At 44.2% G+C, this 26,307-nt stretch overlaps 1 pseudogene; it reads right to left on the bottom strand.

The window, feature by feature from the left end:
- Nucleotides 1-12,129: 12,129 nt before the first annotated feature.
- Nucleotides 12,130-14,356, bottom strand: LOC118770953 (annotated as a pseudogene).
- Between the last annotated feature and the right edge of the window lie 11,951 nt (nt 14,357-26,307).

Raw genomic sequence — 26,307 nt, forward strand, 5'->3', positions numbered from 1 at the left:
TTGTTTAGTAAATACTACCACGAGTTTCTTTTTCGGAAGCCGGATCACGGAATTCGATTACTCTGCAAACATTTCGCATTAAAACCTTTGGAGAGCAAATTCCCACAATTACGGATGACAACAACGGAGCAGAACTGAAAGACCGACGTTTACCTAAGGAGAAAACCGATTCTATGCGGATTTAAGGAATTCATTTGGGGAAAGTACGCGTTTGGATATTTGATGTTTGCAGTTCCAAATAATGTCTTAATTCTTCAGACTTAATTATTAAGTCTTCAGATTTAATTGTGGTATTGAGCATTTATTTATTTATTTATTTAACTCACGTATGTGTGTTCAAAAATACCACTATTAAGGTATGAAGAAACGGCACCAATGTAATATTATTCATATGTATTTTAGATTATTTCCTTATTTCTTTATGGTTTGTCCTTCTATGAATTTGTCCAGTAATGATTTTATTTAATTTGAAATGATCGTTTTTGCTTTACATGATTAAAATTTTAACCATATGACACCAGGCGTGTGTGAGTGATGATTTTAATTTGATAATGCATGGGACTTTTCTGTAGAAGAGCTTACTTTTCCTGTTTCTGTTTAAACTGGTGATGAAGTCAATCTGACATCTGTAAATAGCTTCCTGACTACGTTATTAGAAGATAACCTTAATACATAGTGAGTTGAGCACATCACCGGAGAAGACAGAAGTGAATTCGTCAGAAACGCCTAAGCAGCGCTTCCCGCTGTGCCTACTCAATTTTAAAAAAAAAAAAAAAAAAAAAAAGTACGTTTTCACTAATGACAGAATTCGGGCTACTGTTGTAAAATGACACTTTTGAAATCATCAAACCTGTATTTCTGTGTCTGAAAGAAGGTATTTAGAACTCCTGTAGATGTTGCATCGGTCAGTCTGTAAAACAGGCTATCCGATATGGTGGGTCACGAGAGGTCAAAGATGGATTCATGTCTGAAAATTCCAATATGAAAGGGCAACCTCCGGCTCACGCCAAAATCATGCAATGCGGATAAGTAAAAGAAGGGAACGATCCCTTGTAATTCTGTAATTCTGCAGCTGTTTTGCCCACACATACCCCGTATTAAAACGATACAGAGAATTAAAGACCTGCAGCTCACGTCAGCACTGACCACTTGCGCCATAAAAGAACGGTTTGATTCTGGTTTACCGTTGAAAGCACAGGCCAATAATGATTATTACGTCAGCCCAACGACTATTGGGAAAGCAATGCTCTGACTGAGACCACCTACAGCAGCTGGAGAAATGGTAACGTGTTTAATGTTGATTTAGTTTACACTACTGGTTCTGAGTGCAACTATTTATTTATCCTTTCATTCTTTCAGATGGTATGTATAAACGGTGGGCCCAATGGTGAATATCGTCACTTACAAATATAGGTCCCTGTCGTGACGCTAAATTGTCCTGGCGCTGCACATTGAAGCCGCCCTATTTTCTCCTCGATCAGCAATTTACGTTTTAATAGTAGAATACCGTTCAAGTCCCTTGTAAATAGCCTGCAGTACATAACATATGATGTTCTTGAAGAATGAGATTAATGCGAAGATTAAACTATGTAAGCGTGAGAAACTTTTGTTTTACGCCTGAATAAATATTAAATGTGTGTAGCCTACTCTTCAGGCATCTCAAAAGGTGTCATGCATGAGACCATGAGCGCGGTGAAAATAATGTCAACTTCCTTGACGTTCTGCAGTGTGATTTTACTTTGTTTTGTGAAAGGGGCACTGATTAAACATATTCATGTCTGTAGCTGACAAATCGTAATGTAGAGTCTTAAATATCGTGTCTTCCGTGTTTGGTTCTTCGTCGCTTGAATTTGTGGTGAATTTTAGTGAGGGCATCGGAGGATGAGTTGTATGGGATTGTGTTTCAAAACCGTAAGCTAATGTGAGTACGAAGGTGTTAGCCTATACTACGTTAACTGTCCGAAATATGAAGTATTATTAAAACAACTGCAGGTGACTGAGTTAAATTCCTTCTGAATGCTGATTTGTCAAACACTCCGCAGATTTCGCTGAACACTTTAATATCAAGGCGGTCCACATGGAACGAACAGATACAAATGGAAGTTATGTGTCTTTAAGATACTGTCCACCATAAAACAATATGTAGCTCCTGATTCCTATCACAGATGGCATAGGCTATATGAAGTTCTAGTCCCACTGTGTTCCACTGTGCCTGTCTACTCCCGTTAGTAGTACTCGCCTTTTTTCTTCTTAAAATTAAATCAGTCCTTTTAGGGGCACACTGCAAAACTCTAAGCCTTTTTCTGCTTCGTAATGCTGTGTTGTAAACCATACAGCTGTGAGTCTAATGGCACAATAAAAGACATGAATGTCGAACTGTCGAAGCGGAGCAAGACCTGTATTTCATCTCTGCCTCTAAACTGAGCAACACGTGACTTAGAGTGTATTTGAAACACGCGGAACATTGCTTGCCTTGATTCCTATTTGGAACTTTTCCTCGAGGGCTGTTAACTGAAAACAACTGGGTCCTCTAGTTCAGCGGTTCTTAAATTTTTTGTCTGGCGACCCCCTAAAAAACATTGGTCAAGTATCGCGACCCCCTTCTTTCCCAACCCTCTGATTTGACAGCATACTGTCATGGCTAACCTCCCTCAAGTGTTAACCACTACATAAAACAGAAAGCAGAAGCTAAGATGTAACAGGTTTTGCCAACAGAACAGCACTGAGTCTTCTCTTGTAATGTTTTATAAGACTTGAGAACACAGAAGAAGGGATTTTCGACCATTCCTCAATGCAGAATCTCTCCATGCGAACAATACTGCCAGGGCCTTTGGAAGAGAAACAGCCCCACAGCATCACAGATCCTCCACCATATTTAACACTTGGTATTTGGTGCTTTTCTCTGTAGCCATCTTTATTTCTACGCCAAACCCACCTTGAGCGTTTGGAGTCAAAGAGCTAAATTTTTTGTTTTGTCTGACCACAGCATCCTGTCCCAGTTAAAGTTCCAGTGGTGTCTGGCAAAATCCAAATGCTTTTGCTTGTGGCAAAAAGATAGGAAAGGCTTCTTTCTGGCATACCTTCCAGCTTGTTGGTATGGAGGTGACGTCTTATGGTGGATTTGGAGACATGGTGACCCCAAGATGCTACCAAACTCTGTAATTCTGAAACTGTGGTCTTTGGAGGTTTTTTTTAACTTCTCTGACCATCTGCCTCACTGTGGCTGCTGACAAAATAGCCTTGTGTCCTCTTCCAGGCTGGTTCATGATAGTTTTGAATTTCTTAAACTTCTTAATGATTGCCCTAACTGTTGATATGGGCATTTTAAGTCGAGCAGCTATTTTCTTGTATCCATTCCCTGATTTGTGCAAGTCAACACACTTTTGCTTTATTGCAATGGAATGCTCTTGAATCTTTCCCATGGTGATGGATGGCTAATGGATTTGAGCTCTATGTCACCTCATTTTTATACCCCAGTGAAACAGAAAATCATTGATGACTGCTTACAATTTCCTAAACACTTAAGCCATCTTAAAATTATTTAAATATACATGGGATCATACTTCATTTACAATTCAAATTCCTTGGGGTGCCAATAATTGTGATAAATGTGATTTTGTTTTAAAAAATATTTTTCACTAATGGTTGCTTTATTCTTAGACTAAACTTACCTCAAAAAAGGTAATATTTTTTCTCTTTTCAATATAATATTAAGATAATAACTGATAAAGTGAATTTTTGACAAGCCTTTTCAATCATCTTTAGCAAGGGTGCCAATAATTCTGGAGGGCGCTGTGTATCAACCTTTTTACCTTTTTACTTAAAAAAAACACATCTGAGTCTGTGTTTTGCCAAACTAAATTTACAAGCACAAACTCTACACACCTTCCACAGCAGAAATTGTGGTTACGCCTGTCTCCAAAAATGTACTTTGTAGAGATTATCCATTGTTCAGTACATGATATTTCACTCCAATGTTTATGCAGTTATTGAATAACTGTAAACTGCACATTGAATACATGAAATGTTGACAGAATTGTTATTGTCATTGATTGACAGCAGCAGTATTGTTTTGAAGACAGGGGAGCATGTTATTGGAGTGTTTGGTGCTCGCTTCATATTAATACAGATGTGTGCAAAGGCCTATTAAAAAGTGAAGTGCAGAAAATGTTTGACACGGCAGTGTTTGTCTAAAGTTTACAGTCATGAAAAAGTCTGCAATATATGTGTGAGCACATTGTCCCTGATCTACACTGGGGGGGCAGTGTAGCATAGTGGTTAAGGAGCAGGACTCGTAACTGAAAGGTTCAATCCCCGCTGGGACACTGCTGCTGTACCCTTGGGCAAGGTACTTAACCCACAGTTGCCTCAGTAAATATCCAGCTGTATAAATGGATAACATTGTAAAACAACTGTAACCTATGTAAGTCGCTTTGGATAAAAGCATCTGCCAAATGAATAAATGTAAAATGTAAATCTCATGCCTCAGTTCTCATGACCTTTTGAACAACCAGCTTTTCTTAATACAGTACCCTTTTCATAGGGACAACATCATTACTGTGTAACCAACAAATGTTACCTGTTACAGCCAAACACATTATGAATTATTATGTAAAATAGTGTGATGCTGTGCATACATGAACCTTTCTGCTGTTTTAGATGTTTTTGTTACATATGATTAATGACAAATACACAGACACATCATTTACAAACCGCTGCAAACCATAAGTAAATCTGATGAGAGACAGAGCAGTTAAAATATTGACAATAAATCAAAGAGGCACTATTTGGTGTATGAGCATAATTTCATCTTTAAACACTAGATCAGAACTGAACGTGTTACCAGTCGGAGACAGATAGGGATATCTCCTTTTCCTGTTTCCATTCAGACATTAATGATGTCCATGGCAGCATATGGCACCTATCTCTGTTAGCATACGATATCAGAGAAAATAACATTTTAGCTATAATTTTCATAATAATACATTTTAATCTAAAGTATTTCTGGAAACCACAGGCTTGGAGTTGATTTTCTGTATTATGAGTCTGGTGACTACCTTAAAAATAAGCAGATAAGCAGATAAGCAGAATCTCTCTGTTTTCAACAGGTATTGCATGAGCGCAACACTGAAAACTAAAAACTGTTAAAGTTCTTAACAAATGAATGCCAAGGGGTCTTTCCTTTATACCGCTGTACTGTCTTCTGATCCTTGTGACTGTATCTCTATGCTTTGTTTTTGTTTGCTCATTCTTGTCTTTGCTATAGGGCGTAGTGTGATCAGAGACGAAAACGTTTCCCACGGCGAGTGTTGTCGTAAAATTGTATGATCATCTTTTGACTCATCTGCTGTTTGTCTGCAACATCTTTAACATAAAGAAAAAAATCCCAAAGAATTCTTCGTTTTCCAAAAGGTGCTGTACATTCATTGACGAGAGCATACCTTCAGAATTTACGTGTTTGTGTAATATACGTTTTCTGTCTCGTGCTGTTCTCTACATCTGCCATTCAGCAACTGGCCTCTTCTATTATGGAGTAAGGCTGCCTGTCAAAGTTTCAGCCTCTGCCTGCCACCCCGGATGATGGGGGAAACCTCCCAATCTTTTTTAATGCAGAAGAGGAAAAATTATTACTCAGAGCCTCTGGTTCTGTGTCAATACAAAGACTGTGGAAACGTGGGCACACCAACTCTAATTGTTTACTATGAATCCCCATTTCCGTTCACAAATAGCTTTTCAGTTTTCTTTCCACTGTGATTTTGTGCAGGCCTGGTCAAGGTCAAGAAGAGGACCTTTTTGGATTTTATCTTGAATGTTTTGTGTGAGCCAAGCTCTCCCACAGTCCCAGCACAATAAGCGAACTGAAATTCATTCTTAAACCATTTTGAATTCTGACTATAGTGCGAAGTTGTCAAAGATGTTGCTAATAGTTTTTTAAGCAGTGACATGTTAATGTAGGAAAATGTTTATGTCATAACAAGATGAATGTGTGTACACCTACAGCTTGATTTGTTATTTTTAGAGCACAAAAACAGTAAACAGAGTTTGCAGGTCATGCTTTATTTCCTCTAAAGCCTCGTGGGAACCCTGAAAGTTAAAATAGTCTTCCTCACAAATCAGGGCTGCATCACCACAAAAACTCTAGAGAAAGCTTCCGTCCAAACAATTCAGAAAACTCATCTCTTGTGTGAGGATCTGTCTCCCTGCTGATCTTGGCGCAGTCTATATGAATACAAAGTAATCACTCCTCACCCCACCCCCACCTAGAATCATACCTTTTAAAAGCCATATAGGCCTAATGTGATCGTAATACCATTCCAAGAAATATGCATAGTGGGAAAACTGACAGAGCTTCGACATGGTCTGCCAAATTTAACAATACATATTGAGCGAGCTTGCAAGTTGTACAGCACAACACCTTCTTGAGAGGAGAAAGGTCATCTTCTGGGGAAACTACATTTCACAAATGAATTATTTAGATCAGCGAAAGCAGGACTTCCGGAGGATGCCTCCAAACTGACATGATTATATGAAGCAGTGTGGATCCATACATCTAAAGGGAAACCTACAATGTGACACGTTTTTTTGTCGTAGTTTAAACTGAAGCCCTGCTGATGTCAATTGCCTAAAGAAAAACTTGTGCTGTCATCCTTAATGAGGTAACACATGAATAACGCATTTCATGCGCATCAAAGAACCCCTTACAATTTTTCACGAATCTGTTTGGCACAATGTGTTACATCATGTTTACGGTTTTCCTGCTGTTCACGCTAAACACGTAAAGCAGTATGCGGCCTAATTAAAGCAGCAACACATTTGGTGACTGAACACTACTTTTGTGCTTCATATCCTGATCATTCCCAGTTATGGTCAGAAAGTGTGTCCATTCACTAGCATGTTCACTGCCATCAGTTTGGGCAGTACATGGGTGTAATTCTCTGGATTGTACCAAATTCGTTATTTGAGGTATTATTAGCTATTTGAGCACCACCAGTTGTAACTCCCGGCATAGCTGTTCGGCTTTTCTTTTCCATGCTAGGCAGCAGCATGAAAATGGACTCAGTGTTTAAAATAAAAGTCCTGATTTGCTTTCTTTACGTCCAGCATACATTTTCTAATGCCTTATTATGCACTACGATAGCAAAATGTGCTTGAGACTTCACTGTGTCCCATACCATGCCATCTATAACAATGAAATTGTTTAATTGTGGCATATGCATTTGTATTTGAATGCCATGTTTTTTGTAAAGCCCCTTTCACACATGCACTGGAACGTATCCGGCCCTTAGCTGGAGGAGCTGTATGTGAGAACCCAAGTGTCCGAATCAGTCAGACTGGACATGTGATGGACTTCATTCTGCCAGCTCCCTAGTACAGTCTGGCTCATGTCGGAGTGAGCCCATGTGTGAATAGAGCAGGTAGTGTTCCGGAGAATCCACCACGAGCAAGTGGGCGTGTTGATGACATTTCTCTCTTTCTATCATGCGACTGGCGCGAAACCAGAAGAATACAAACATCTGCCTCGTACTCTTTTCTGCGTACCTGTACATTGCTTTCCACTGTTTCATTGACATTGTGGATACGTTCAAATACATGCTATTTTGAGTCCTATGATCATTAAAGAGTTAGCTATAGCAATACTGTCAAAACTTGTCTCTTACGATGATTAATAACATTGGTTAGTTGTTTATTATCTGATTAGTAGCTAGCTAAGCAATAGTGATAGGTATAGTGAGATAGGTGAACTGGTGACCTAACATTACACAGCAAACATCAAAAACTTACCTTCTTGTTATAATAAATGTATAATTAATAATAAATTATGCGTACCGGTAGCATCATTTGGATGGCTACGTCTGTTTTTTTTATAGGCTACCCAAAAGTACAATAGCTATGTTCACCTTCTCCTCCTCCGTGCCACATTATGTACCCGTAGCACCGAAAGGTAAGACATTGAAAAGAAAAAACCTGAAAATACTTCAACTCGCGAAACCTTTAGGTGATCTCGTCAATACTTTTCATTGCAAGTCTAACTGGAAAATACCACAAGGAAATCTGGACGTTTCTAAACTCGTAATGATTTCAAGCGACAATGTAACATACTACAAATGTAATTATTAATGGTCGCATACTGGGTACTACACTGAAAAATAGTATGCAGTATACAGTATATACTTGTGTAGTACGCAGTACACAGTGTGCAGTAGGCGGTTTCGAATACAGCCACTGCGATTTCTGCAGCATACTTTTTGCGTCATGTCCTGCCTCCTGCACGCTCTACCCAGGCGCTGCCCCTCACCTAAACTAAACCGGAGTATTTCCTGTAGGTGAGAACGCGTCTGTCACAGACAATCTCCTGTTGTGTGCTACATGTGTGAAAGGGCAATTCCGGCCAATTTCTGGACCTAATTCTCTGCACTTTGTCCGGAGTTCATATGCGAAAACGGCTTATGTGTATTTTTAGACGTTATGGTCCTCCCTTTTCGTGCCCTCAATCAATATAAGCTATATTGTGATTGAGATATGTGACAATTACAGGAAGTGGACTATTATGAAATATGCTTTAGCTTCTGTGTTTTCACTCTCAATGTGCACATATTTACATACATATAGGCTATGCTTGTTTTGTGCTGTTAATGCTAACCTAACATAACAATAGGCTATATTTTAACCGTATGCTAACAGTTAAAATATAGCCTATTTAAGTGAAAAACTAGTACGCCTATCTGATTACTGGTTGAACATAGCACAGTATGCGCATTGTTAGTCATTGGGACCCAGTCTCGCTGAAGCGAACTTGCATGTATATGATTGTGGAGCCCTTTAAACACCCCCCCCCCCCCAACACACACACACACACACACACACACATACCCGCCCCCCGCCAACACACACAGACTACAACCAACCTACCCCTCCCCCACATATACACCACACACACGCAGACTACAACCAACCTTCCCCTCCCCCAAATATACACCACACACACACGTAATTCCTAGCGGCTACAGGATCATTACATTTCTGGTTAAAAATTCCCCGATGCATACACTTCCCTTTCTCCCCAACATGCAATAAAAACTCTACATGCCAACATTACTCTTGGTAACTCATGGTAGTTTGTAATGTAGTCTGCATTTGTGTTTACAAAAAAAGATCCATAAGCGTCGGCAACACAAACGCAATCCTGTCAAATTACACTCAGATGGATTTAATAAACAATTAATTGCTCAAAAATTAGGAAAGTGCTTCAAATTTCGCCTTTTAAGTTTCAGTTTCGAGAATCACGGTATACTAAAGTAGTAAAACACAAAAATAAATATTTACTCTTCTATGCACTACCAGTAACTTGCCTCGTCAAAATCTGACCACAAGTATTGTAGTTGATGAAAGGGGGGGATTTTCAGAATCTGACCGCGCGCAGCGACGCCATGTAGGCTAGTTTGCTGACATCACTGGCGGACCTCCATTGCTGTTAGTGGGACCCTCCCTAAAATGAAACCGCATGTCATTGACCCGACCAAGAATACTCACATTGAACATAGTGTAAGTTGTTTGTACAGTTATTCACCTATTTTTTCTACTGTTTTGGTCCCTTGAAAAGACTTCCCGCCGTTCGTGTGCCCCATGAATGTGCATGTGAGCACGAAGGGAGAAATTATGTTTCTAGTAAGGTTACACTTAAAGGAGCATCTCAGAGAATTGGTGCCTGAAATAACCAGAGTGAAGAAGGGATAGCTTCTGTCTGTTTTGGGGATATTCAAAGCAGGAGCATGTATCTTCGTAATCGGGCTTTCAAACTCAAAGATAAAACAAACGTCACACGTATTGTGTCGTCCAGTTCTTAAAACATTATTACGTACATCTTCTGAGTGAGACAAATTTTAAGGGCGTTTGCTGGTACCTGTTTTGTTTGATTTTCCATTTTTTCATATTTGTGTTAACAGCACTTGTTAGTTTATTATTCATATTATTTTCTAGATGGCCTACTGTTACTGCATGGTGGGAACCACGTTTGCAAAGACAAAACAAGTGCAGGGTACCCATGTTAAAAAAAAAAACGCTAACCGCATATATTTTCCTGTTCTTAGTTTAGGCTTACATGAGTATGTAAAACTAAGAGACGTAACGATGGCGAATAACGTAGGCTTACATCAGTTGATAATTTAGCTACTAACAATTATATAGATTGTATGTTTGATACCAAAACTCGCTCGTTCATCAATTCGATCACTATTGATTTCTTCACGTTTCTCGGGATATCCACTAACCAGGGCTCATCCCGGCTTATTTATATATACAACGGTGCCTTTTAATTGGAGAAGACTGTTCAAATACAGTATTCTTTATCCCCATCACTTCACCCATTTATAACCTATTTGAGACTACAGTTTATTTGTGCACTTTGCGTAAAAACATACATTTATACTAGGCAGATTGTATGTTAATATAAATCGTAGGCTATACGAAGCAGGCCTCTAGTCAGACTATGCGGGTTTACATTCATTTTCGGTAAAGGCCGTAAATATCTCGTTTGTTTTAATTCTGAGGCACGCATTTATCTAGTATTGTCAGTGAAACTTTTCTTTGTATTGTAACTTAAAATGGCCCTCATTAGCACAGCGAATACTGCAAGTTTACACTTTTGAACCGAAGGCGGACTTTGAGTTCATTATATTCAGTAGATTTTACGTGAACTTCAACAGCTGCGCGCGGCTATAAACGCGACAATGTAAATTAGGTTTGTACTCAGTGTCGGAGCTGGAAAGATAACTTACATAAAGTATTTGCGATATAAAATAACGACGAATCAGCATCGCAAGTAATGTAATTCACTGTTTTAGCCTTGCATGTAACTAGAAATGCCTGTCTCTGAAAAGCTATGAATGGCACATGCATTTATTTGAGTTTCGGCCTGTTTGTTCACGTCCCAGACGCATGGGCTGTCTAAAACAGGCGCTGACGCGCCGTTGAGTTTTCTTGTACCCCAGCGTGAGGCAACTGGGGATGGCCTGCCGTGCTGTTTTAACGGGGTCGGAGTCCTCTTTGAGTATCCCCGAAATTACAATAAGCACAAGAGAAACAACAAGTTCCCCAATTTCTAAAATTTAAGAGCATTTTTAAATTCTTGTCACTCTTCTCAGTCGGTGCACTGTGTTTTTTATTTCTAGTTTTAAAATTGCCCATGTTAAATTAAGTCCTTACGATGAACTGCGTCTCAGCACTATTTCAAAGTGCATTGGGCAGCAAGTTTGAGCTTTTGTTAAATATTCAATATAATACGACTGGATACGCTAGCTCGATGTTTATTTTCGGCGGTTGTGTTTTGCTTCGTGTTCCAAGTGCAAATGTAAAAATTGTGATTATGTGATTGTCAGTAAATAATGCTGGCCGGGAGACCCCGCAGTCGAGGGCATACAGCATTCTCCATGTTGTCACTTTAAATGAGACATTTCTACCGATAAAGAGCTGAGAAACACGACTCGTACTGAAGGGGACTTATAATAACGAGTAAAAACAATCCTAGGAGTCAGGCCTACTGCCAGTAAGATATCCGCCAGTAGCCTACTGAGAACATGGCGAGCGGGGAACTCGGACATCAAGAGCGTATGAATCCGTAAACATGCATAATTGATGCCACTTAAATTCCTTTCATTAATGCGAATAGACAGTACACAGCAAAGCAGCCTAATTTTTGCAATATATATATATATATATACATATATATATATATATATATATATATATATATATATATATATATATATATATATACTCAGAATATTTGTGCCAGCACTTTTACAAAACCACACTGTATGAATCCGTTTGCTCTTGATTCGTTGTTGTTGACGATTTTTTGTATATTTAAATCTGTAGAAACCCACGAGGTACTTAGTATCGTTGCAAACCGGAAAGCGTTTTAACTCCATAAGAACTGCAATGCAGTTTCTGGAAAGAGGGTAGCCTACATAAATAGGCCTAAGTGGAATGTCGTCCCACCAAGAGGAAAAGACCAAACACACAATCAGAGCAGAGCAGGTCCTCGGTCCTTCCTATTCCGTTTTAAGACTTTTCCAGCACTTTAAACATTGGTATCACATCACATATATCCCTAAGAAGGTATTTGTTACATTAAAATTTCCTCATTCTGTGACTTGGTGGGAGGGGTACTGCAGAACCACCAAGCTGCCATTTCCACACCGGATGCGACCTGTGAGGTAACTGTTGGCTATTCGTAGACTTCAAGGAGTAAGCTGGGCTCAAATCCCCATCGCTTCCAATAATTAATGACGGGGGAGACGGAAAATTCGCCATGAAGATGAACGGCTTTTTCACAGCTGCTACAATACCAGTTGCGCGTTTGCTCGTGCCCGTAAAATCCTCGGTTGGTCCACCAGAATGTTCTAGTTTTCCTGTCCACTTTCACATTTAATTTTAGTGGCGTCGTCTGAATTTCAGTTTTTTTCCCCAGTACCAGTGACCTGTAATTCTTTCTTACCCTTGGGCCATGTTTGTACTCGCTGTCGTCCGGGTAATGAGTGCTTAAAGTGCTTTTAGATTCTTCTCTTCTTAGTGGAGGCTTTGGTGAGGTTGCAGTGGAGTCTTCCGTGGTTTTACTCGCGCTGGTTAGATTGAGTATTAGTTTGTCTTCATCATTTAGGTACTCTGCATTACTGACGGCTGACTCGTTATCGTTGCACTGGTATTCTGGTTAGTTCCTAGGAATGTGACACAAGTAATGATACTCCTCAAAGTTTTCTCCAGTTTTGATCTTAACATTGTGCAGTAGGGCTGGCGGTGTTCTTGCTGTGGTGACGTTCTCGCTGTGCTGATATGGAGGTGTGCTCTGTTCCTCTGCTTCTGTTTTCATGGTGCAGAGCTGTGGGGCCAGTATCTGGCAGTGGCTAACCTCTCTCTTGAAATTTACGACTAATAATGATGGATTGTTGTCGGGAGGCTGAGAAGCTTCTTTGTCATTGGCATAGTTTGAGATCAGGGTTTGGGGGAATTTGTTTGTCTGTCCCGATATCCTTTGTTTAGGGAAGCCCTTTTTCTCCTCTAAGCAAGGTGACAGGCCTTTTTCTTTAATATGGTTAATTGTGTGTTCAGTAGTATTTGAGTCACAAGGAATTTCAAAGTGCGACAATGTAATCTCAGAATTTCTTTCCCTCTCCCACTCAGGAGAAGAACTTCGAAGAACGAGTGGATATGTTTTAGGGTGCCCTGATACACCGGGCTCCTCCTGTTTCTTCACACAGAGTTTTAAGTCACATCTATGGACTTTCTTGCTAGATATTTTATAATCCAACAGTGACGCACCGCTGCGAGTTGTTCTGTGTTCTGTGCTTGGAGGTCATAATGGAACGCAGATTGTGTTAATAAAGGAATTTTACTGTTGAAAGTTGAAGATCTCATGCGCCTGAAACGAATGCTTTGCGCGGAAACATCGCTCGAGACAGAGCTGGAATCAGATTGAGAAGAGCTGTCCTCATCTGAACTGTCATCCGAAGATTGTGACAGGGAACCATCGTCCGAAGTTCCAGAGTTACTGGTGGCGGACAAACTCGACCCAAAATCCGAGTCATTATCGATACGTTTAGAGTATGAGCTCGACTCGATGTCGCTGCTGCAGCTCTCCTGAAAATTCACATTGTGCTTGTTACCAAAGTACAAGTCTTGCTCGAGGTTCAATTCGTTTAAAGAACCGTTGTAGAGTTTTGACTTGCATTTGGGAATAAGTAAAACGTCACTATGTCTGCTTGTATTCCAAAAGTGCCACCCAGCGTTCTCGAGCTGTCTTTTCGTTTTATATGTAACGTCGGCAGCGCCCCGGAGCCGAGGCTGCAGCGCAATGGCGGATTGATAAACTACGGGCTGTCGGGTGCACACCATGCTCCGAAAAAGCGAATGACCCTTGTTAAACGCGGTAGTATCACTGTATATTTCTGCTCTTTCATAGTTCTCAGGGACTCTGCATGCGGATTTGTGTACTGTTTTGTTGCAATGGCTTACAAATCTATTGTAAATATGAGGTAGATTGAATGCTGGGGGTGTCGCACAGATCTGTTTTTAAAAGCAAGAGGCTGAGGCACCCTGTACAAACCAAGCCAAACTTTTATTCTCCAAAACCTGTTCGGGGGTCGGAGTGAACCTGCCCATCACAGGTACAATGACATGAGTTTGCTTTTAGTTCACTCCTTTTGGTCCATTCGTTTGTGCACTGTAGTCCTCGGGATATTTTTCAAAAGGTCGGTGAAGACTTGAGAGAGGGCATACATTTGCTTTCCCTTAATAACCAAGTAGGCTACCCAAGCTTCACACCCTCCATCTCCTCAAAACCAGACTGCAGGTCTCCCATTTTGTCTGTTGTAGTATTCCACACATCTGAATTGATGGGTATCCACAGCAAAAATGTTCATTTTTATCTCAGGGCATTCTTCTGGGCAAACTGTAGATACCAGTTGTATCTACACTGCATCAAGAAATATGCTTGGAAAAAATAATTTCCAGAAATTGAAGGAAGAAAAATAATTAATCCTTGGCCCTGGGAAGGTCATAAGTGATGAAGTGTGTATTATGGTGCCAACAGGCAGCCTGCTGTCTGTCTATGTACCTACCTGCCGCCTATTGCTGCTCTATCCATTTGTCCGGAGAGGCAGGGGAAGGTGAACTGCTGACTGAATGAGAGGGATATAGAGAGAGGGGAGCGTGTGTGTGTGTGTGGGGTCGGGGGTGGGGGGGTGGCAGGGGGGTGTTGGGCGAGGGCTGAAAAGCAGCTGCTCTTCTCGCCGCTGGTTTTTTGGCCACAAACAAACTGGCAGTCTGAATGAGCAAGTCTGGAGACACCTTCATCAATTAACGCCCGTTACCGGCCATTGATTGGACACCACTGACAGGTGATGCGGTGAAAATTGATATTCTACTTCCTCACTAAACCCCCACCTAATTGCCATACTCTCAACTTCCCACTTCGCTGTCTAAAGTAAACAGTGCAGTTATATACCTATTTCAATATTGGTATTAAAATTTAAATTTGAAAAATTTCAGATTATATCTGCCAAACAGATATGATTTCTGCCCTGATGACTCAAAGCCTGCGTCTTTATGCTGGAAATTCTAAAACAGTAATTACATTATATTATTTTCCCATTTACCCCACCACTCCCCAGATGTTCTGTTTTAAGCGTAATAAAGCTGTCACTTTTCTAAACAAAGAAATATTTCAATATTTTTTTCAAACTTCACGTGTTAAAGAAACATTAAGAGCCACCAAAAGGACATTTTCAGATGTTTTGAAGTGTTGCAAATAAGTGGTAGAATAGGCTATACCTTATTTTTCGCTGTTTTTTTAACAATGGCATTACTTTTTCATTTTAATTTTCATTAGTTTGAATTATCATGATTTTAATTATAAATTATTTTAATAATTTTTAAAACATAGGTTGTAATAAAAATTCTTGCTCACTATTATGTGTGCGTGTGTATGTGTACATACTGGTTCGCTACAGAGGTTTCAGGGCTCTGTGTAGGAAATCTTTCACATCCTGTTTGATGGTGTGTCAGAAAATGGAAACAACAGTGCATGTAGAGTGAGTACAAAAAGACAACTGAATGAAGCGTTGTGTTGTGTGTACCAACACTCAAAGCATTTGGTCTATTGAGTTGTTTCCTGCCTAGTACTGCTCCTCTATCGACCAGAATCTCATCATATTTCTAGATACCATTGCTTTTGAGAGAATAATTATTTCCACCAGCTAGAAATAACAGCCAGATGATGCTGTGTTGCAATATATACATAAGGCTGCCAGCAAAAGAGTGGTGCTTGGTGAGACCAAGAAGGAGTTCTTCAAGTTTTTAGTGTATTGCATATATTGAGAACAGCTGTGGGGTGACAAATCAGTTCAACGCGCAATTTTATCATGCATGTTCGTACGATTACCAGTACAGTCTCTATGGGTGTACAATATATTTATGCATAGGAGTTGCATACTTCAGAGTGTGTGTGCAATGCATATATGTGCATGCGCGTGCAGGCAAGGATAGACGTGGGAAAACAGTGAGGCAGGAGACTGGCGCTGTGCCAAAATCATCAGAGAGCCTTGCTCTCAGTGGCGGATTAAGGTGGTCTGGGCCTCTAGGCTACTCTTTGTGTGGGGGGCCCCCCTTTACTCATCATGCTTTACCAGAAAAGTAATTTAGTGCCATGCGTAAAATAGGGATGTGCATCTCCATCACTGAGGCTGATGCGATACACATCTCCATGCATTGCCAACGATCCGATACATTAAAGATACATGAGGCAACTACTAATGCGATACAGTATGATTCACCCCTATTGCGATGTAGTGCGATTTTGATTCAACACAATGCGATTCAACGCGATACGATGCGATGCAAAAGAATGTGATGCTATGCTATAATTCAATACGGTACATATAGTTTGATTTTATTTTGTTGGTTCTTCTTAAGCAGACAGCAAAAAATCCCAAATTGCCTGAAGTTCTTACTTAACATATTTGTTTCTCTAGCTTCAGGTGAGTACTTGAGTTAGTCGTGCTGCCTGTGTACTTTATAGCAATTGTCAAGTTGTCCGTCTGTCTCCGAAGTGTCGCCAAACATTTGATTTGTAGCAATTTGGTGAAGCGTGTAGCTCTTCCTCCTCCATGATAATCTATGACTCGCCCGGACACGCCTCCAACTCGCACGATATTTGGCCGAGAGACTTGACGAGAATTGGCCACTGACAGCAGTGGAGAGAGAGAGAGCGCGCTTGAGAAATTTAGAGAGGAGGAATCAATCTAAATATAAAATTATTGGTCACATTTCTAAATAATAAAGAGGGCCTCCTCTAATAATTATATATACATAAATCGGATTTTACTGATGGAAAGATGTTAGAAACGATGCATCCCGAGATCATCTCAAATTGTATCCTGTGCACATCCACTGCAGCTGTTACCACTGTAAGCTGGTAACAGCTTTTAGCTTTCTAAACCAACAGGTACAACAGCGGTACAGAACACCCTGTTTTACTGAGGCAAAATCACAACATCCATAAGCCCCTTTCACACATGCACTGGACGCTGGAATGTATCCGGCCCTTAGCCGGAGGAGCTGTATGTGAGAACGCAAATGTCTGAATCAGTCGGACATGTGACGGACTTCGTGCTGCCAGCTCCCTAGTACAAAGTCCGCCTCATGTCGGAGTGAGCCCATGTGTGAGTAGAGCAGGCAACGCTCCGGAGAATCCACCGCAAGCGAGTCGGCGTGTTGATGACGTTTCTATTATGTGACTGGCGCGAAACCGGAAGAATACAAACATCTGCCTCGTACTCTTTTCCGCGTGCCTGTACATAGCTTTCCACTGTTTCGTTGACATTGCGGATATGTCCAAATACATGCTAATACATACTATGCTACAATCTTCGAGTGAAGAGAGACGCTGTGATGAATTTGCTCGAGCTTAATTCTCAAGGGTTTGAGAGGAGAGCACGCAGAAGGTTTATTAGAAGAACGTACCACTCAATGGGATCAAACTATATGTGGCATGCTGATGGTTATGATAAACTTAAGCCATTCGGTCTGGCCCTCTTAGGATGCATTGATGGCTTTTCGCGTAAAGTACTGTGGCTTCAATATGGACCAACAAATAATACCCAGCAGTGATCACTCACAATTTCCTTTCATGTGTGTGAAACCTCTGTGTCATCCCAATGAGATTGAGGACTGATTGCGGCACGGAGAACGGCATTATTGTCAGGGCTCAGGCAGGGACTCAGACGCGGACCACGGGAGCTTCGGGTTCCAAGCGTCTTTGACAGAATCGTGAGGCAGAATCGTATATCGGAAAACGGGCAGGGTCGAAAACCGGAAGGCAGTCCGTGGGCAGAGCGAGGATCGGGAAAACGGGAGCAGGCAAGGTCGGGAACCGGACAGGCAGGCAATCAGGCGAACGAGACAAGGAGGCAGGCAAAAACGAGGTCTAGGGAAAAAGCAGGGTCAAAAAACGAGAAACCGGCAGACAGAAGCAAAATGCAAACGCGGGGACGAAACAGGCGAAAAACACTGTGACGAACTAGCAACAGGACAGGGAAAAGCAGGGAAGATATAGGGCAGGGCAGACGAGGGAATGGGAAGCAGGTGTGCAGGCAATCAGGCGGGCGGAGACTGGGCGGGGAGCGGGGCAGGACTAAAACACAAGGAAAACAAAAGCACATGGGCAAAGGAAAAAAAAAAACAAAAAAAAAACAAAAACACAACAGCTAAGGAGGCGGAGCACTGACAATTATGGCCGCAATTCAGAGTACCCTACGCCACCATCACATGCGCATCAGTGCCTTCTGAGATTTTGCTATGGAGATGTTATTCAGAAGGACCTGGATGAATGTGTGACAGTGGAACAGCCACAGGATTCGCACTTCCAGAACAACTTTCTGTCCAGGAGGAGTGCCCAATGAACTGTTCTACTTACCACACAGGTAATACATTGGTGATTTATTGATATTTACGTGTTTGTTTTTTTCTTAAATGCCAGTAAATGCTATTGTACTCTGTTTAATATAGATTTGGCTCCAGAGTCTGTGGCTTTGAAATCAAAGAGGCTGAATTGGATGCCTTTCCTGAAGCCAGATTGTTAATACCTCCATGTGGGGACCCAAACATGCAGGAGTACTTAGAATTTGCCATGGAGTCCAATCAACTACATAAGCCAGAGAACTGGGAGGTTGCAACAGAACTGTACATGAAGCTAAAAGAAATTGCTCAGCTATGAATCGAAGCTTTTCCTTTCCAAAAGATGTGGCTGCTCATAAGAGTTTTGAGTTTTCTTTGATGTTTAATGATTTTTAAAAAATATATTAAGACCAAACAGTCGACTATGCTGTATACTGCTGTTACAAGAGAATTTAATGTATGGAATAAAAAATTTTCAGGTCTTTGGAGTGGTATGTCAGGGCTCAGGCAGGGACTCAAGCGCAGACAGCGGAATGGGGTGCACAAAGCGATGTTTAATAAAGCCAAGACGGGGAATCCAGAAAACGTAGTCAAAAACAGGCGAAGTCAGAAAACCAGAGAAACACGGCTAACAATACCAAAAATCGGATCCAAAAACGTAGTCAAGAAAACGGGCAAGGGTTCAGATAAACAGCAAGCAAGCAGGCAGGCAGGCAGGCAGAACAGGAACAAACGGCTTGTAGCGACACAGACGAACTGAGACGAACTCGCGATGAGACAAGAAACAAACAAGGAATATATAGGGCAAGGCAGATGACAAGATGGGGTTCAGGTGTGCAGGTAGGCGGGTGGAGCCAGTCAGATGACCAGGTGGGCGGAGACAGGGCGGAGAGCAGGGCAGGGCTGGAACACAGGGAAAAACAAAAGCACATGGACAGGGAAAACAAAAACCAAAACGAACCCGGCTAGGGAGCCGCAGTCCTGACAGTACCCCCCCCCCTACGGACGCCACCAGGCGTCCTAGCAGGCAGTCCAGGATGACGCCGACGGAAGTCCGCGATGAGGGAAGGGTCGAGGATGTCACGGGCCGGGACCCAGCACCGTTCCTCTGGGCCGTAACCCTCCCAGTCCACCAGGTATTGCAGTCCGCGGCCCCGACGCCGAACTCCCAGCAGGCGACGTACCGTGTACGCCTCGGATCCATCGATCAGGCGGGGAGGCGGAGGAGCCCGCGGAGCCGGGCAAAGAGGGCTGCGGACGACAGGCTTGACCCTGGAGACGTGGAAGGTTGGGTGGATGCGGCGGAGAGAGAGCGGCAGTTTGAGCCGGACTGCGGCGGGGCTGATGACCTTGGTGATGGGGAAGGGACCGATAAAACGCGGAGCCAGCTTGCGAGAAGGTCTCGTGTGGAAAGCCACACCCGCTGCCCCTGGACGTAGCGGGGAGCCTTGGACCGATGCCGATCAGCTGCCCGCTTGATTCGGGCAGTGGCACGCAGAAGCGCGGTCCGGGCGCACTTCCAGGTCCACCAACATCGGCTAACGAATGCCTCCGCTGAAGGCACGCCAACCTCTTCCTCCTGAGCCGGGAACAGGGGGGGCTGATAGCCAAGGCAGCACTGGAAAGGAGACATGCCGGTGGAAGAAGACGGCAGGGAGTTGATGGAGTATTCCACCCAGGACAGCAGCCAACTCCAGGAGCTGGGGTCTTGCGAGGCCAGGCAACGCAACACCGTCTCCAATTGCTGGTTAGCCCGCTCGGTCTGGCCGTTGGTCTGTGGGTGGAAGCCTGAGGACAGACTCACAGATGCCCCTAGCAGTTTACAGAACGCCCTCCAAAAGTGCAAAGTGAACTGGGACCCCCGGTCTGACACCACATCACTTGGCAGCCCGTGCAGCCTGAACACATGGGTAATCATGAGCTCGGCAGTCTCTTTGGCTGTGGGCAGCTTCGGCAATGCTACGAAGTGCACGGACTTAGAGAATCGGTCAACAACCGTGAGTATGGCGGTGTTACCGTCTGATGGGGGCAGACCAGTGACGAAGTCCAAGGCGATGTGGGACCAGGGTCTCTTGGGCACCAGCAGCGGACGCAGCAATCCTGCAGGAGGGTGATTGGAGGGCTTGTTCTGGGCACAGACCGAGCAGGCGGAGACAAAGCTGCGTACATCCTCCTCCATAGTCGGCCACCAGAAGCGTTGCTCGATAAGGGCAGCGGTGCGTCTGACCCCTGGGTGACAGGCCAGCCTGGAGGAGTGTCCCCACTGCAGAACCTGCGAACGAACAGACTCAGGAACAAACAGGCGGTTATCAGGACATGCACTGGGACCCGCCTCACCCCGCTGGGCTGAGCGCACCAGGGACTCGATTTCCCATGTTGCCGCGGCTAGCAAGCAACGAGCAGGCAATATGGTGCTGGGTTCAGGTGGCTCCTCAGGTGAAGAGGACTGGCGAGAGAGAGCATCAGGCTTGCCGTTCTTAGAACCTGGGCGGTAGGAAAGGACGAAGTCAAACCTGGCGAAGAACAGAGACCAGCGAGCCTGACGGGGGTTAAGACGCTTAGCAGTACGGAGATACTCCAGGTTCTTATGATCCGTCCACACCAGAAACGGGGTACTAGCGCCCTCCAGCCAGTGCCTCCACTCCTCCAACGCCAGCTTGACTGCCAGCAGCTCTCGATCGCCGATGTCATAGTTGCGCTCAGACGCGGAGAGCCGACGGGAAAAGAAGGCGCAGGGATGAAGCTTGTTATCCTGCGCCGACACCTGAGAGAGTACAGCCCCCACTCCCAACTCAGAGGCGTCCACCTCCACCACGAATTGTCGGGCAGGATCAGGCTGGATGAGCACAGGCGCAGTGGTGAAACGCTTCTTGAGCTCCTGGAATGCTTCAGCAACATCCGGAGTCCAGGAGAAGCGTCTGGCGGGTGAAGTCAGGGAGGTGAGAGGAGCGGCGACGGAGCTGTAATTGCGAATGAACCGCCGATAAAAATTTGCAAACCCCAGGAACTTCTGGAGCTCACGACGGGAGGTCGGCGGTGGCCACTCCTCAACTGCCTGAACCTTGCGACGGTCCATCAGGACCCCTTCCTCAGAGATGACACACCCCAAGAAAGAAACGGAGTTCCGGTGAAACTCACACTTCTCGGCCTTAACGAACAGGTGGTTCTCCAATAGTCTCTGCAGGACTTGGCGGACATGGCGTGAGTGTTCGGCAGGCGACCGGGAGAAGATTAGAATGTCGTCCAAGTAGACAAACACGAACCGCCCAAGCATGTCCCGAAGAACATCATTAACCAGGGTCTGAAAGACAGATGGGGCATTAGTTAGACCGAAGGGCATGACCAGATATTCGTAGTGCCCCGTCGGAGTGTTGAATGCGGTCTTCCATTCATCCCCCTCTCTGATGCGGACCAGGTGGTAGGCGTTGCGGAGGTCGAGCTTCGTGAAAATCCTCGCTCCCTGCAGGGAATCGAATGCAACGGACATCAGAGGAAGGGGGTAACGGTTCTTCACCGTGATGCTGTTTAGCCCTCGGTAGTCAATGCAGGGGCGGAGCGAGCCGTCCTTCTTTCCCACGAAGAAGAAACCCGCTCCCGCTGGAGAGGACGAAGGGCGAATAATGCCGGCAGCCAGGGACTCCCGGATATACTTATTCATGGCCTCCGTCTCCGGTGGCGACAGGGAATACAGGCGGCCCCGGGGTGGAGTGGTGCTGGGCAAGAGATCGATGGTGCAGTCATAGGGTCTGTGAGGAGGCAAGGAGGTGGCGCGGGCTTTGCTAAACACCCCCTTCAGATCCAGGTACTCGGGGGGCACCCCAGACAGGTCAGGGAACTCCTCTGCAGTGAAGGGAACAGAAGAAACAGGAACCGGGGCATCTTTGAGGCAGTGAGATGCGCAGAAGGAGCTCCACTCCAGCACCTTATTCTCAACCCAGTTTATCCAGGGGTTGTGCTTGCAGAGCCAGGGGTGTCCCAGAACCAGCGGTGCTTGCGGTGTATCAATTATATGGAGTACGATGTCCTCACGGTGGTTGCCGGACAGCAGTAGACTCAGCGGGGAAGTGATGTGGGTGATCCTGCCAAGGGGCCTCCCGGTGATGGCAACGGCTTCAAGGGGAGTCTGGAGCGGGACCTGAGGCAACCCGAGCTGCTGCACAAGGTCAGCATCAATGAAGTTGCCGTCTGCTCCGGAGTCGATAAGAACTGCTACCACCTGAGGTTGACCGTTCACAAGGAGAGAGGCAGACAACAGTGGGCGAGTAACCGGGGAGTCAGACAGAGGGGTTACGCTCACCTGTATCTCCCCGACTGCGGGTGAGCGCTGGCTCTTAATCAGGCAGTTGGCGACGAAGTGCCCGGGGTTGTCACAGTATAGGCAGGATCGGGTCCGGATCCGTCTCTGGCGCTCAGCTGGAGACAGGTGTGTGCGGTCGATCGAAATCGGTTCTGTTGACAGACCTTGGGCAGCAGGGACTGAGGGTGTTGCTGCTGAGGGCGCAGGGGTTCTCCGGAACTCCTCCGCTGATCTCCGGGACTCTGCTCGCTCCCTTCGACGTGCGGACAGGCGGTGGTCTACACGGATGGCGAGGTCAACTAAGGCATCGAAATCAGCAGGCAGCTCCCGGGTGACCAGCTTGTCTTTGATCTCCTCAGACAATCCATGGAGGAACGTGTCGTACAGAGCTTCCTGATTCCAGCTACAGGTCGCAGCGAGGGTCCGAAAGTCTATGGCGTAATCGGAGACCGAGTCCCCTCTCTGACGGCTCTGTAACATCTCCCGAGCAGCCTCACGACCGTGTTTGGAACGGTCGAACACCCGCCTCATCTCCTCACAGAAGGTGGCGTAGGAGGAACACACAGGTGAGCGGGCATCCCAAATTGCCGTTCCCCACTCCCTGGCACATCCGGTCAACAGGGTGATAATGTAGGCGATCCTTGCCCGATCAGTGGGGAAGGTCGACGGCTGGAGCTCGAACACCAACGAACACTGGGACAAAAAGGAGCGGCAGGTTCCAGGCTCACCGGCATACGGCTCAGGAGGCGGCAGACGGGGCTCCCGTCCAGGCAGGAGGGCAAGAGGCTGTGGAGGAGGTGCAGGGGAATCTGCTGGGGTGTCTTGTGCGAGCTGGAGCTGCTGCAGTTGAGCGGAGAGGTTGTGCAGGCTAACCGCAAAGCTCTCCAGGGTCTTGCCAACCGACTCGAGCTGGTTCTGATGTCGGCCGAGGAGAGCTCCCTGTCGTTCCAGCACCGATCGCAGCTGGTCACTGTCCGCTGAGTCCATACTGGCGAGTTCGTACTGTCAGGGCTCAGGCAGGGACTCAAGCGCAGACAGCGGAATGGGGTGCACAAAGCGATGTTTAATAAAGCCAAGACGGGGAATCCAGAAAACGTGGTCAAAAACAGGCGAAGTCAGAAAACCAGAGAAACACGGCTAACAATACCAAAAATCGGATCCAAAAACGTAGTCAAGAAAACGGGCAAGGGTTCAGATAAACAGCAAGCAAGCAGGCAGGCAGGCAGGCAGGCAGGCAGGCAGGCAGGCAGGCAGGCAGGCAGGCAGGCAGAACAGGAACAAACGGCTTGTAGCGACACAGACGAACTGAGACGAACTCGCGATGAGACAAGAAACAAACAAGGAATATATAGGGCAAGGCAGATGACAAGATGGGGTTCAGGTGTGCAGGTAGGCGGGTGGAGCCAGTCAGATGACCAGGTGGGCGGAGACAGGGCGGAGAGCAGGGCAGGGCTGGAACACAGGGAAAAACAAAAGCACATGGACAGGGAAAACAAAAACCAAAACAAACCCGGCTAGGGAGCCGCAGTCCTGACATGGTAAGACATCTTTATTTTATATATGACCGATATTATTTCACACTAAGAACAATATATAAAAAATCAAAATGATGAAGAACAAGGAACACAGTTTTAACAAAATCTCAACTAAACCCGGAGATCTAGTAATGTGGCACAAAAACAGCCAAACCCTGGGGAATTTTGAATTCCAAAGTCCATTTGTGACCTAAAATCAGTGTAAGAATTGAGGAGTGAGGAATTTCAATTCTTGGTGGTGGTTTGAATCCAGAGGGGGGACATGAAGTCAGCCCAATTGCAAACATTAAAACTTCCTCCACAGACACAGCAGCCTCGCCTTCTAAAAAAAAAGTTGTATAAATGCATTTTAGGCATGTGTTTTCTCATTTTTATAAAAAAATATGTCTCCTTTACAAACCACAATTGAGGAGGTAGTCTGCCCAGTAGCCCAAAGTTTGACTTTCTTGAAGTCTCCTAATACTCCCTATTGGACTGAGGTCAGGTTTGAAGAGTCTCTCAAGTTCAAAAGCAGTGAGACGCTTGTCAGAGTGGCACAGAACAGGAACCATCAAAGCAGGGTGCTGCTGTAGTGCTGTCAAAAACTGAAGTGCTGAAAGATCACCTTTGAATCTCAATAGTGTACATAAACAAGTTTCACTGCAGTGTTCCAATCACATAGGAATTAGCTGGAATGACACAGGGAGCAGGGTGGCATGAACACTTACAGATAAGCACCAGGCATGGTAAGAAGAGACAGGTATAGTAATACAAGTTACACAACACTAGGACCATTTTTTCCATTCTAATGTCTAACAGATATACTTTTATGTAAAGAGTCAAATTGTCACATCTGTATGAAAAAAATCACAATATTTCAAATGTGCTATTACCTATCAATAACAGATGAGTTGCGATCAATGATATACCATCTAAGGTAGTCTGACACAATGTCTTTCTTTTCTTCAACAGTAGCCACATGCCTCAAACAACCTGCAGTCTGTAACATTGTGCTGTGTCTCATGGTACATTCGTGCAGAGCATCCACTGAAGCTGCATTCTCAATCTGAAACATTTAGGGGAGACAAACATACAAGTCAACAAATATTTCTACATCGGTATTTCTTCATGTTATGAAATTAGATTTTATTCCACGCATAGCATGGAGTAATCGTAAACTAGCACAAAACAATAAATGTATATACCAATACGGTATATGTTGTTAAGGAAGTACATTGTTTAATAACAAAGCAAGAACTATATTATATTCTACTCTGCCTCTCCATGGAGTTTTCCACTCTCACCTCTTGCAAAGCTTTCCCTATTTCTTCATCTATTATCAAATCAACTGTTACTTTGATTGAAGGCTGTCCTGCACTGACACCACATACTCCCTGCCAGGGAGTATTCATCCTGATGACAATTTCACAGTCAGAGTCAGAGTCAGAGTCAGAGTTGTCATAACTATAAACAAAAACTATCAACATGGAACGCTACAGTAGAGCAATAAAACATGTAAAAATATTTACAGATTAAACCCACAAACCTCCTCTAAAGTGTGTTTCTAGGCAAATGTAAAAAGTGATCCTGGAATATGCCTTTCCTATTTCCTTTTTGTATTCTGCCAATATGAATGGTCTTTCAGACCCAGGCACATGGATCACTTCTGAGCAATCTGGATACAAAAGGATGTATGACCCTTCATCCATGTCCTTGTTAAATGTTCTCATTTCATCTCATTCTCTGGACAGCCTGTTTCAGTAGATCAGATGCTGCTATCTCCGGGTCTGTAAATAAGGGGAGTGTTTTCCCCCTTAGAGGTTTTAAATCACTTTCATGTGGCACCATCAACCCAATGTTTATCTAGTAAAATAACAGATATTATTAATTTAACAACCATCCATATGCCAAATTCTATAAAACAGCCAAAACCAAAACTGTTATCTGAGATCCTTAGCCTCAGCATCCCCTTATGCCCCATCATAGCTTTACTTGGCGATGTCTCTACACTACATACACCGAAACATCTCAAATCATTCATATTAA

This window comes from Megalops cyprinoides, chromosome 24 (assembly GCF_013368585.1).
Source record: "Megalops cyprinoides isolate fMegCyp1 chromosome 24, fMegCyp1.pri, whole genome shotgun sequence".
NCBI lineage: Eukaryota > Metazoa > Chordata > Actinopteri > Elopiformes > Megalopidae > Megalops > Megalops cyprinoides.